The following is a 12001-nucleotide window of genomic DNA, read 5'->3' as shown; positions in this document are numbered from 1 at the left end:
TCTATAACAGTACAATGTATGATGTCATAAGAGAGCTCATGGCTTGTTTCAATGTTGTTTTAGATTATATCCTGAACATATACAGTATATACACACAGGTATAGGGTCAGCTATCCGGAATGCTTGGGACCTGGGATTTCCAGACAAGAGGTCTTTTCATAATTTGGATCACCATATCTTAAGTCTGCTAATAACATTTAAACATTAAATAAACATTAAATAACCCCATCAGGACTATTTTGCCACCAATATGGATTTAAAGGGGAACTATTGTGACAATTTAATATAAGCTTAATCATATAAGAAGCTTATACAATAAATTAAATATTCTGCATAGTTTCTGAAATAATCAAGTTTATCTTCACTATCCTTCTCTCAGCATCTGTTTCTCTTTATTCTGTCTTCATGCAGGAGTTGGTTGTCAGATAGTCATTGACAATTAGATCCAATATATCTTATAGGGGGCTTCCTTTCCTAGCAGATGTATTAGAGCTCACTCACATAACTGATTCCAGTACAAACAAAATCTAACAAAATAACTGCCTTTTGCAGAAATCCTGAATGTAGAGAGACGTGATTTCTGGTGATTTTAATAGAGTGAGCTCTAATACATCTTCTAGGCAGAAGGAACCCCCCTATAAGATATATTGGTTCTAACGGTCAATGACACCCAACTGCTGCATGAAGACAGAATGAAGAGAAACAGATGCTGAGAGAGGAATAGTGAAGATGAACTTTATTATTTCAGAAACAGTACAGAATTTGTAATTGATTATGTTTAGAAAGTTTCATATTTCAGTATGCTGAAGCTTATATTATATATTACATATTTTCCCCTTAAAGCAGCTTATTGCAAAAAAAATCCAAGAAGAATTACAGCCATAGGATAAATGGAGAAAAACCGACAGCCGGGTGCACAAACGAGAAGCTTGTATGAGCAAACACATGGTGTAAGCATAAGCCCCCCGCCCACATAGTAAATAGCATTTTAGCCAATTTTGATCTTCCTGGAGCAGCAGATTTATATAGTGCTTATTCAGTTAGATTCCACACCACCGAGGCAGTGTTTAATGAATGGAATGGAAAATTGCCCCACTGGAATGTACTTTAAAAACAGTGTGAACAGAGGCAGCACCCCCCCCCCCCCATGCTTTTTATGGACCCAGAGTACTACAGCTTTCCTTGTAGCAGGCCGGTTATTTTTGTGTTTTCCTTACTTGGTCATGAATGGAGCCTTTAACCATTCAATCTGATCTCCAACATTAAACAGCTTCCTTCATTTCATCTCCAAGCCTGCTGGATACAAACAGCCGTTAGAGGACTTCAAACCTTCACGCCTATTCTAAACTCCAATTTTCGTTTGTAGCTTGCACTTATATTTAAATAACGGAGACAAACATGTTAACAGAGGTGCAACTACAGAGGAAGCAGACCCTGCAGTTGCAGGGGGCCCAAGAAGGTAGAGGGCCCAGGAGAGTAGGGAGCTCAGCAATACCCTAATTAATGAGCAATTTCAATATATATTGGTAGAATAGGTCAAATTACCTATGATTTGGGGCCCTCTACTGAATTTGCTGTTGGACTCTAGTTATGCTACTTCATATGACGATATCCTTACACATGAACTCACAGTTCCACACATTACCAATTCTGCATCACCCTACAAAGCCACCGGTTGACTCATAGTCCCATCTTTTCTTGCCAAAGAACTTTGGTCAGTTTTTAGAGCAAAACATTCATATGACTTAGTACTTGAGTATTTAATTCAAAATGGAGTGGAAATAAGCAGTGTTGGGGTGTCGGGGGCCCACCTGGCTGAGACCTCAGGGCCTCCCCCTTAGGGGGGCCCAATCCCAGTCTCGAGTTCCTGCACAAGTCAAACCCCATGCCAACCCAATAGAATTCCCCTCCCCATGCGCACCTTCTCTCCAATCGCTTCTGTCTGTGATTGGGGGTAAACGACTTCAGATCCAGGGGGACAGCAGGCCTAGGTCGGCAGAACCAAGAAGGCTAGGGACCACTGGGTGTTTTCCCGGTTTCCCACCAGCCCAGTTTGACCCTGGAAATAAGACACACACTGCAATCCTATCAGTATTGTATAAGTCATTAAAGAGACATTTTTGCAGGGTTCTCAATGGAAAAAAATAGATGGGCCAAAATAGTGGACCTGCCGTTCCCCCTCTATTTAGAGACCCGCCCTCGCCTGACTTTACAAAAGGGTTGGTGGCATAAAAAATTTAGGGGCCGGAAGTCGTCAGTGCTCGGTCGCAACCCAAAGATTTTGTCAGTCCGAACCCGCCTCACCCGCATGTCCTGTGGGTTTCAGGCCGGCCCGCACATGACTAGTGATGACATTATGTGGAATAGGTGGTGACATCACATGGAGAAACTTGGAAATGGACATGAAAGGGATTATGGATGTAAGGGCTTAAAGGAAATCTATTATCAATTTACTGTTTCCCCCAATGGAGATGCAGGCTAACAAACATTATGTTCTTTTTCCCCTACAGTGAGCGAGCGTTCCGATTTCCAAATCAAATACATGTGCATATTGAGGGGGGATATTTTCAGAAAATACTATAGTTTCCATTTCTATTATTTTAGTGATAGGATCCCTTTAAATAGGCAAATAGTGGCATGGCTGTGAAGGAAGAAAGGGGATGAACATGGTATTAAGCATTTACCAGCAACCATTGGAGGTCAAACTTTCAGTCTAAGCGTTTGCTCACCCAAGATGGCTGCTCCCTCTTCAGTGTAACCAATGTCAGTACAGGTTTACTGACAAAGTGATTGCAATCTCTAATTATACATATTATATACATATTAACTTTAATGTCTGTAAAAAAAAACAAGAGTAAACCAGTTTGGCACAGGAAGGTGTTTCAGAAACAAACATTATTTATAGCAATCTGAGCAATAAAATTTAATTGCTGGTGAACTCATCAAATTTACTATAAGCTGCTGCTTGTCATGTGCTGAGGCATCAGGAAGGAGTTGACAGCATGTCTAATAAATACATTCGGACATTGTTAATGATAGTTATACGGCGTGTACTTCAATATGATCTATTCACCTGCATCATTTAACTTCCTTTTCCATAATAATCACAATTAAAGGTATATTGTCATGCCTATTAAGAAATTATAGCTGTGAGTGAAGCAAAGGCAATGATTAATTTGGGTCAGTGAGAGCCCTGAAAAGATGTGTCCCTTGCTGAAGTTGATTGGCCAACTGATCAAAGTTAATTGCTGCATCTGTAATGGGTAATGCTCTATTGCTTGCATCAAATTACTGATAAAATGCCATCTGTAGAAGTAAATAAGGAGAATTCCACAGCCAGGGTGATATATGACACAGAACATCTCATGCACCTAAACCCCCCCAAGAGATGTCCTTCAACTAGGTTTTCAGTCAGCTTGTCCAGCAAAGCATTTAGAATGGTGGGGGCTCTGTTGTCAAAATCACCTTCTGAGCCTGAGCACAATTTATTGAGACAGAATGGGGTAGGAGACTGCTAACCCTGGTGAGAGAGGCCCTAACAGGTAGCACCCAACAAACCTGAGGAACCTGGAGCCAATCTAGCTGGGAAAACATCTTGTTAATAATGTACAAGTATGTGGGTAGTAGGAATATGGGTCTTCTACTGTTTTGTCAGTTCTCCATACAGATTAATGGCTTTAACTAACGTGCGGTGTATACATGGATAGGAGGTCGTGTAGGCATGTCCAGTGTGTGGTGGGGAGTTTATTATTATTATGACCATATATTTATATAAACATCATACATCATCGTCAACATATTCCGCAGTGCTGAGATAGCGCCATTTTTCACGGGTACAGGAAAGTCAACTGTCTTTAAATCTCTTAAAACTATATAAGGTAGGCAGCAGGCATCTGTGTTACTTCTCTTATACTCCCCAGATGGAGGAGGGTAGATGGTGCCTGGAAAATGACCTAGTCAAGAGAGAAGGACCTCAGGGCATGAATGGGAAGAGTGGACCCATAAACAAGGATAGCTAGTGGTAGGATAATCATATGTAGTCACTCTTGGAGACAATGATAAACAAGGTAAAGGGATCATTACCCATGGATGGCTTCACCGGTGTATGGAATCTGGTGTGTAGTTGACTCTCAGTAGGAATCACTTTGAACTCATTTTGGAAGACCTTATCTCAATGGCCATAACCCCAAAGTAAGTACTACTTCAGTATGCAACCAAGTAGTCCTGCAAGATATTAGAACATCTTCAGAGAAGACAAAGATGAACCAGCTTATTTCACAGCAACACTTCCCAGTAGCTGGAAAGGTAGAGTCAACAAGTAGGATCTGCTGGCTATGTGCCCAATACGAAATGTAGATAGGGTTGCCACCTCGCCGATATTTTACTGGCCTGGTCAGTAAAAATAATGGTTGATCCCAATGTTATTAATAGGGAAAAAAGATAAATATATAGGAAGGCCAGTATTTTTTTCCAGAAAACGTGGCAACCCTACATGAAGACCATATCTCAGTTTTCAAGTTGCCCGTCAGAATCAACCTTTGCAAAAAGTTACAAGTGTACACCCCCCAATTAATGATTTCTTCACAACAAGAAAATGGGTCGTTAAACGAGACCTGAATGATTAGTTGTAGCTTTAGGGCAATGGCACACCAGTAGATTAACTGCCAGCAAGGAATCTAATTCTGTGGGCAACTAATCTCCTGTAAATCTTTCCCACTTTCAATGTGAATTGCTGGGGGTAAGACCCACGAGTCGCTTCAGTCTTCCAAAATCGCTTCACGTTGCCTCTTGTGTGATTGGCAGTTAATTAAAAAGGTATTGATTGGCAAAGCCAAGGATACATTTTGCCCTTTGTCGTTATATGATGAACAAAAGAGGGCACTGTATTAAGAGGCTTTGGTAAACATTTCCCATACAAAATTAAAGGGGTTGTTTACCTTTAAATGATGTAGAGAGTGATATTCTGAGACAATTTGCAGTTGGTTTTCATGTTTTATTATTTGTGGCAGCTCTCCAGTTTGCAATGTCACCAATATGGTTGCTATGGCCCAAGTTACCCTAGCAACAATACACATGAATTGATTAAGAGATGGAAATATGAATAGGAGAGGGCCTTAATAGAAAGTAATATAAAGTATCAAAAATAATAATTTAGATAGGGTCAGTGACCCCCATTTGAAAGCTGGAAGGAGTCAGACGCAGAAGGCAAATAATTCCAAACTAAAAAAAGAAAAAATGAAATTCTTGGAAATTCTATGAAAAAAAAATTCTAGGACATACTAAGTTAATTTAAAGGTGAACCACCCCCTTTAAGGGTACCTGATCTCATAAATGAGCCCTAAAATATTGCAAACGTTTCACTGGAACACCCCAAAATTTACAGTGCAAAAAAAGCAAGCTGAAGATATTTTGTACACAAATAAGCCCCCTCATTAGCACTGGCTCTATCTGGGGCTATTTCTGTATCATGCCAAAGGGAAGAAGACATACCGTAAAGATCCTTTGTTCCTAGGGCAAATGTGCATAAGAGAGATTCAGTTTGCAAAGAAGCCAGATTAGACAGGGAAGAGAGCAAATAATGCACAAAGGTTTGTTAGACCACAATACAGCCACACCTATCAAATTCCTGAACAAATAACATCAAAACAACGTCTGCATCTTCCCTGGAGCAGCATTTTTTCCTTGTACAGGTATGGGTCCTGTTATGCAGAATGCTCCAGACCTGGGGTTTTCTGGATAATGGATCTTTCTGTAATTTGGATCTTCATACCCAAAGTCTACTAGAAAATAATGTAAACATTAAATAACCAAATGGGCTGGTTTTGCTTCCAATAAGGATAAATTATATCTTAGTTTAGATCAAGTAGTTGGTGCTGTTTTATTATTACAAGGAAATTGTTTTTAAAAATGTGGATTATTTGGATAAAATTGAGTCTATGGGAGATGGCTTTTCCGTAATTTGGAGCTTTCTGGGTAATGGGTTTCCGGGTTAACGGATCCTATACGAGTACATCCATGCCCTCCTAGTAAAAGCTGGAAATACAGGGGCTCACTAACATGCATGCCAAGCCTTCAACCATGCAAATGGCTACATTGCAGAAATCTTTTTGCCAGACCATACATTATTATTATTATTATTATTATTAACATGTATAACAAGAAGCATTTATCTAGCAGCACTGAGAAGCAAACTACACTGGAGAGCTGTTTAGGATGTTGGGAGAGAGTATGATGTAGCAGACTACTGACAAGCCAGTAAGGCTCCATTTGTTAGGCTGCATAGAATTGTATCAAGTACAGGTGTTAATTAATGGTTCTATAGTTAAATTAGATCATTAGTTAAAGGGCAGTTACTGGTTGTGAAGGCAACACTGGTATGTTGAGGTACAGAAGCTAGCTGAGAATGCTGGTCATTCAAGGACAGCTGCACTGTCAATTTGGCCTTTCCAGCTTAATGTAAATGTTCATGTGAAATTAAGTGGAAACAGATGCCACCACATGATACAAAGCAAATTCTGGCACTCTATATATGTCTGCTTTGGCTGTCACCATTTATACAAAACTACAAGAAAAAAGGGCTCCATCCTGCCTGCTCTCTGTACTAGTGATGTGTGGGCTGGCCCAAAGCCTGCTGGGTCCTTAGGGCTCTTACTCATGAGCGTTTTTACCTGCGCTCCCCTGCGTTCCGTTTTTCGGCGTTCAGCCGAAAAACGGTCGGCTGAACGCCGACGGTCGCTAAACAAGCAGATCTTTGCGTCTATGGCCACCTTTACACATGATGTTGGTCTACAACTTCCAGCATCCTACATGCAGGGCTACCAGTTGTCCATTTCTTTTCAGAGAGCAGGATGCTGGGACTTGTAGTCCTCTAATTCTTGGTTTACTGACAGATGTTCACGCCCTTCCCTTGGAAAATAATTTAAGTGCATGTTTTCCTTTCTTATATTTATCAAATGTCAGATATCATATGGCATACTCCAAGGAATCTGAACTGTTTAGCAGAAGGCTCTCTGACCCTATTCATAAACTTACAGCAGCCCTTTAGGCATTTGCCAGAATCCACAGATTGTCAGTCTGGGTTTGCTGGATGGTATCCAGTTAATATGACTTTCCTTGTTCTTTAAGGGTATTTTTGCCCTTTTTTCATCACTATGTGCCTGGTTTAGCTCAGCATGCACTTATTTTATGAAGTAGGAAATATGTGTGTCTGTCAATCCCATTTTCCATTTTAGCGAGTACTTTAAACTTGGGCTTTAATTTCTCTACAATGGGGCAGAAGAGTTTATTTGACCTTTATGCCAGGCAGGCTGCACTATGATATAAAATAAGTAAGGGAGGTTGCTCAGATTATTTTAACTGCCTCATGTCAAGGACAAGTAGAACCCGTTCCTACCAGAATATATATGTCAGGGAGTTTCCGGTTTGTTAGGATGTTTTGTCTAACATTTCTATGTTCTGATCACTTTGGCACCCGTAAAGTTCATAAAAACTATAACGCATTGCCTGTTATCACTGGAAATTTTCTTGCACCAAAATTTAAGCAGCTCACATGTTTAATAAAGTGCCATAAGCGGCAGTAGTTTTGGAGGTTTAGCAGCTATTTTCAGCATTATTTCTTGTTAGTTGCATGTTTTTTGGCACTCACTTGGGCCAACTGCATAAGTGCATTTAGTTGTTTTGGTGCCACTGCAATCATTTTTTTTTTTTTTTAATATAAAATGGTATTTATTAGCACTTTATGAATGGATTATTACATTTAACTATGGCCAATGAAGGGATATTAGTAATCACTTATATTCCCAATATATTAATTATTAGCAATTAATTCACTAAGAACGCATTTCTAGGTATCATTCTTCCTCGGGGGACTCATGAATTTCATTAGGATTGTCAGAGACCCCATGTATCAATGAAATAAGTAACTGCAGTGATAAATGGCAGATATTCGCCCCATTAGGTTGTGATTATCACTTGGGTTACTGTAGGAGATTTCTCCTTTTAGGCAAATCATTATTAAAGAGAAGGAAAACAAACTAGAAGCAACATTTCCCCTTCTTCCTTGGAAACAAACCACCCAAGTCAGTCTGCCCTCGCATGTTCGATTACTCACTTTGCGTTCTGGATGAGAGACTGTTTGAAATGGATACAGCAGAAACAGCTTGTCCCACTTAGTAGAACACAAGGCTCAAGATCAGGATGTATGAACAGCCAAGTGATGGCCCCCTACATTAGCTTTGTTGAACTACACCTGCTTGGACTCAATATCTAACCAGCAATTGCCTTATCCAAAACCAGGGCCACCATCAAGGGGGCACAGGGGGTACTGTTGTACAGGGCCCAGCTGTGCTCCACTTTTTTGCAGTCTTGCCGAACCGTGGACATCCCGAATAGCCGAAATCCAAAGCTGTGAAAAAAATCGAAGTTGAAGTCCTGAAACCATGAAAACACCCGAAGCCACGTAATGAGCCGAAGTTGAATCCCGAAACTTTTATGGGAGGCCCTGGCACCAATGTTTTTTAACGTATAGTGGGCCCTGACCACCAATGATTTTTTTAAAATCGTTTATGGGGGGCCCTGGCACCAATTTTTTTTTTCTTATAGGTACGGTTGCCACGTTTTCTGGAAAAAAATACCAGCCTTCCTGTATATTAAAATTGGGTAAAATACCAGCCAGATGGCAACCCTACTTATAGGGGTGCCCTAGTCACTAATGATTTTTTTAACTTAAAGGGGGGCCCTGGTGCCAATGTTTCTTTTTTAACTTATAAGGGGGCCCTGACCATAAATGGCTTTTTATAACTTGTGTTTGGGGGGGGTTACCATTTTTAGAGCTGATGTCTGTGTGGCCTTTTTACTGTGGTGTGAGGCTTGAGGGAGGTCCAGAAAATGTTTTTGTATGGGCCCCGTGATTTCTAATGGCGGCCCTGTCCACAACCCAATGACCATCATTAAACAGGAAGTGTTGTTTCTGTAAACTGAAAGTGACATCATCAGAAGAGGACTAGGGCAGAAAATAGTTTTAGAGGATGTTTGAAGTAGTAAAATATAGATAATATAATGTAAGAAATATAGATACCCAAAAACACTACCTGCAACCCACAGGGTACCTGCTTTTGTTGCTTTGTCCGACCCACTGCAGGACTCTTATGGCATCCCATTAGTCGTTAAAGGTTGCTAAGGAGGTTGACTTCCACTACAGGGAGGGCTGAGCGACAAGCATACTGTAATTAAGAAATAACTAAAGTCAAGTGGCTCGTGCTTTTTAATTGTTGAATTTTAAAGAGATAAGGATGCAGATGTACTGTTGGTTTAACCTTAAAATTGATAATGTACACAGGGTTGCCATCAAGGTGGGGGGAGAACAAGCCCCATCAAATCAGGACACCAAGACTGCGGAGTTTGGCAGATTAGGGGGTGGGGTTTGTGAGGATGTTGGTGGGGTTGCATTAGAATTGCCATTTTTTGTTAAAAAATATACTAGCTGGGAGGGAGATGGGCACAAGGTACTAGGACAGTAATACCAGGGCAGGAGAGGGGGATGAGGAGGTGAGTCTGTCAAGCGAAGAGGGGTTGATAAGATAGGGATTTGGTGGTTAGGAGAAGATTGTGAGGGGTCAGTGGGAGAGAGTATTGGGGTGGATTGAGGGCAGGCTGTCATTTACCGACTAGGCCACAGAAATATTGGAAATCCTGAGTAAATCAGAGACATGGCCAGGCATCAAAATTCATCACAGCAACACAGCATGTACTGCAGACAGATGACTCGAAACACTTTGTTTAGAAGAATGTATATAACATTAAATAGAGGATAAAGGCAAACCATAATATACACACTCAATGCACATTCCATGTCTGCCTTTTTGTATTCTTGTACCCTTGTATAAGAAGCCATGGCACAGGCAGTCTCCATTTCAACAGAACACATACATTTATCTCGGCTATAGGTGGTGCATTCATAACTGTGTCCAACTATTATTTGGTACAGCTCCAAATCAAATACAGGTATGGGATCCATTATCCACAAACCGGTTCTCCAGAAAGCTTCAAATCACAGGAAGGCTGTTTCCCATAGACTCCATTTTATCCAAATACCAGAAATCCAGAATGCTCGGGACATGGGGTTTTACAGATAACGGTTCTATACCTTAAGTGTACTAGAGAATCATGTAAATATTAAATAACCCCAACAGGCTGGTTTTGCTTCCAATAAGGACTAATTATATCTTAGTTGGGATCAAGTACATGGTACAGTTTAACTTTTACAGAGAAAATAAAAATCATTTAAAAAAATTTGGATTATTTGGATAAAATGGAGTCTATGGGAGATTGCTTTTCTGTAATTCGGACCTTTCTGGATAACGGATTTCCAGATAACGGATCCCATACCTGTATTCCAATTTTTTTTTTAAATAATTTACTTTTTCTCTGTAATAATAAAACAGTACCTTTTACTTGATCCCAACTAGAATATAATTAATCCTAATTGGAACCAAAACCAGCCTGTTAGGTTTATTTAATGTTTTAATTTATTTTTCTAGTAGACTTAAGGTATGAAGATCCAAATTATGGTAAGATCCGTTATCCAGAATGCCCCAGGTCCAAACGAGGAGGGGCTTACCGGGAAGTGGTTGTGTTTCTGCACAGGTCAGTGATGTATGACGGCCTGGCATGAAATAGCTTATTTATTATAATAAATATTTATTCGTTTAAAACATTATATTTTAAATATCAGTTTTCAGATGTTGGGGGTAAGGCAATGTTTTATAGAAAACGAACAGACACATCTTAATACAGAGAGAAAGAGTGACCTGTGCAAGTAACCAGCGGTGCTGACATACTCCCCGCCCCTCAGATAAGGCCGCCAGTTAAGAGGCATTTAAGGGTAAGGCCAGACGAGGAGATTCGGGGAGATTTTGTCGCCTGGCGACTTATCGCCACGTCTTTTGCGCGACTATCTCCCCGAACTGCCTCAGCATCTTTTCCCCATAGGCTACAGCGCAAAATCGCCTGCGCTAATGCACACGCGGCGATGTGTTTTCAATAGTCGCCCAAAGTTGCCTCACTGCATTAGCGCAGGCGATTTTGCGCTGTAGCCTATGGGGAAAAGACGCTAAGGCAGTTCGGGGAGATAGTCGCGCAAAAGACGTGGCGATAAGTCGCCAGGCGACAAAATCTCCCCGAATCTCCTCGTCTGGCCTTACCCTAATTAGGTATGTGTTTTTGCATGTAACGGAAGCTGGCTGCACATGAAAAACACTACAAATCACACGGCTTAAAAACCAAAAACCAGCTAAAATGAGCTTCTCTCCAAAACATTTTGCTGGTTTGGGAAAACAATAGCAACGTTCATTCACCCCCACACACCACCCCCCCCCCCGTCCCCCAAATCATCAATATAAAGCACATTTGATGTTCCAGCTCTTTATATCTGCTGATATAATTAAAAACACACTCTTGGGCAATGCCTGGTCTGCCTGTCGTACTCACATTTCACTCCAGTCGGAAACAGGCCCTTACACACTCACATTCTAGTGCTGTTTAAACCTGTTTTTCATTATGTCCGTGCTGTCTTGTACCATACAAACGCCCTTTTGTACATTACTCGCTGCTTTCAATCAGGCCTGGCAAAATCTCCCAACTTTTCACAAAGCAGTTTTATTACATGCAAATCTCCAGCTGCACTAAGGAAATTGCAGTCCTGTAACAGCTTAAAATCAGCTTTAATATTATCTGCATGAAGGTGCAGTTTGTACACAGGGCATGACCCAATTGTAGTACATAATGCCACCAGGGGGAGGGTGGCTGGCTACCATATGGAAAGCACAAGGTGGGGGCTGGGCAATAAACTAAACTGCACTGAGTTTCTGTAAATTAGAAGCAATACAGCAGCCTTTCAGCTACAACTTCCAGCATCCCCACTGCAGTTCAAAAACAGTTGGAGGGCTACAAGTATGATGTATTTCATATAGCATCATAAAGGGAAAGTATCTTCATACACCAT

The 12001-nt window shown here is 40.8% G+C and overlaps 1 protein-coding gene across 2 annotated transcripts in view; it reads right to left on the bottom strand.

Annotated features, from left to right (window-relative positions):
* lzts2.L (leucine zipper, putative tumor suppressor 2 L homeolog) overlaps positions 1-12001 on the bottom strand; it is a 110332-nt gene that overhangs the window by 85038 nt on the left and 13293 nt on the right. The window contains exon 2 of one of the 2 annotated variants that reach the window (XM_041568699.1): positions 1218-1293. The exons of the other annotated variant lie outside the window; for it this stretch is intronic. The gene's annotated coding sequence lies outside the window, so the exon portion shown is untranslated. The remainder of the gene's footprint in view (positions 1-1217; positions 1294-12001) is intronic. 2 annotated transcript variants of the gene reach the window in all.

Source organism: Xenopus laevis, chromosome 7L (genome assembly GCF_017654675.1).
Source record: "Xenopus laevis strain J_2021 chromosome 7L, Xenopus_laevis_v10.1, whole genome shotgun sequence".
Lineage (NCBI taxonomy): Eukaryota > Metazoa > Chordata > Amphibia > Anura > Pipidae > Xenopus > Xenopus laevis.
Note: the sequence above shows the minus strand (reverse complement) of the source record. Positions and strands in the feature narration are given on the sequence as shown.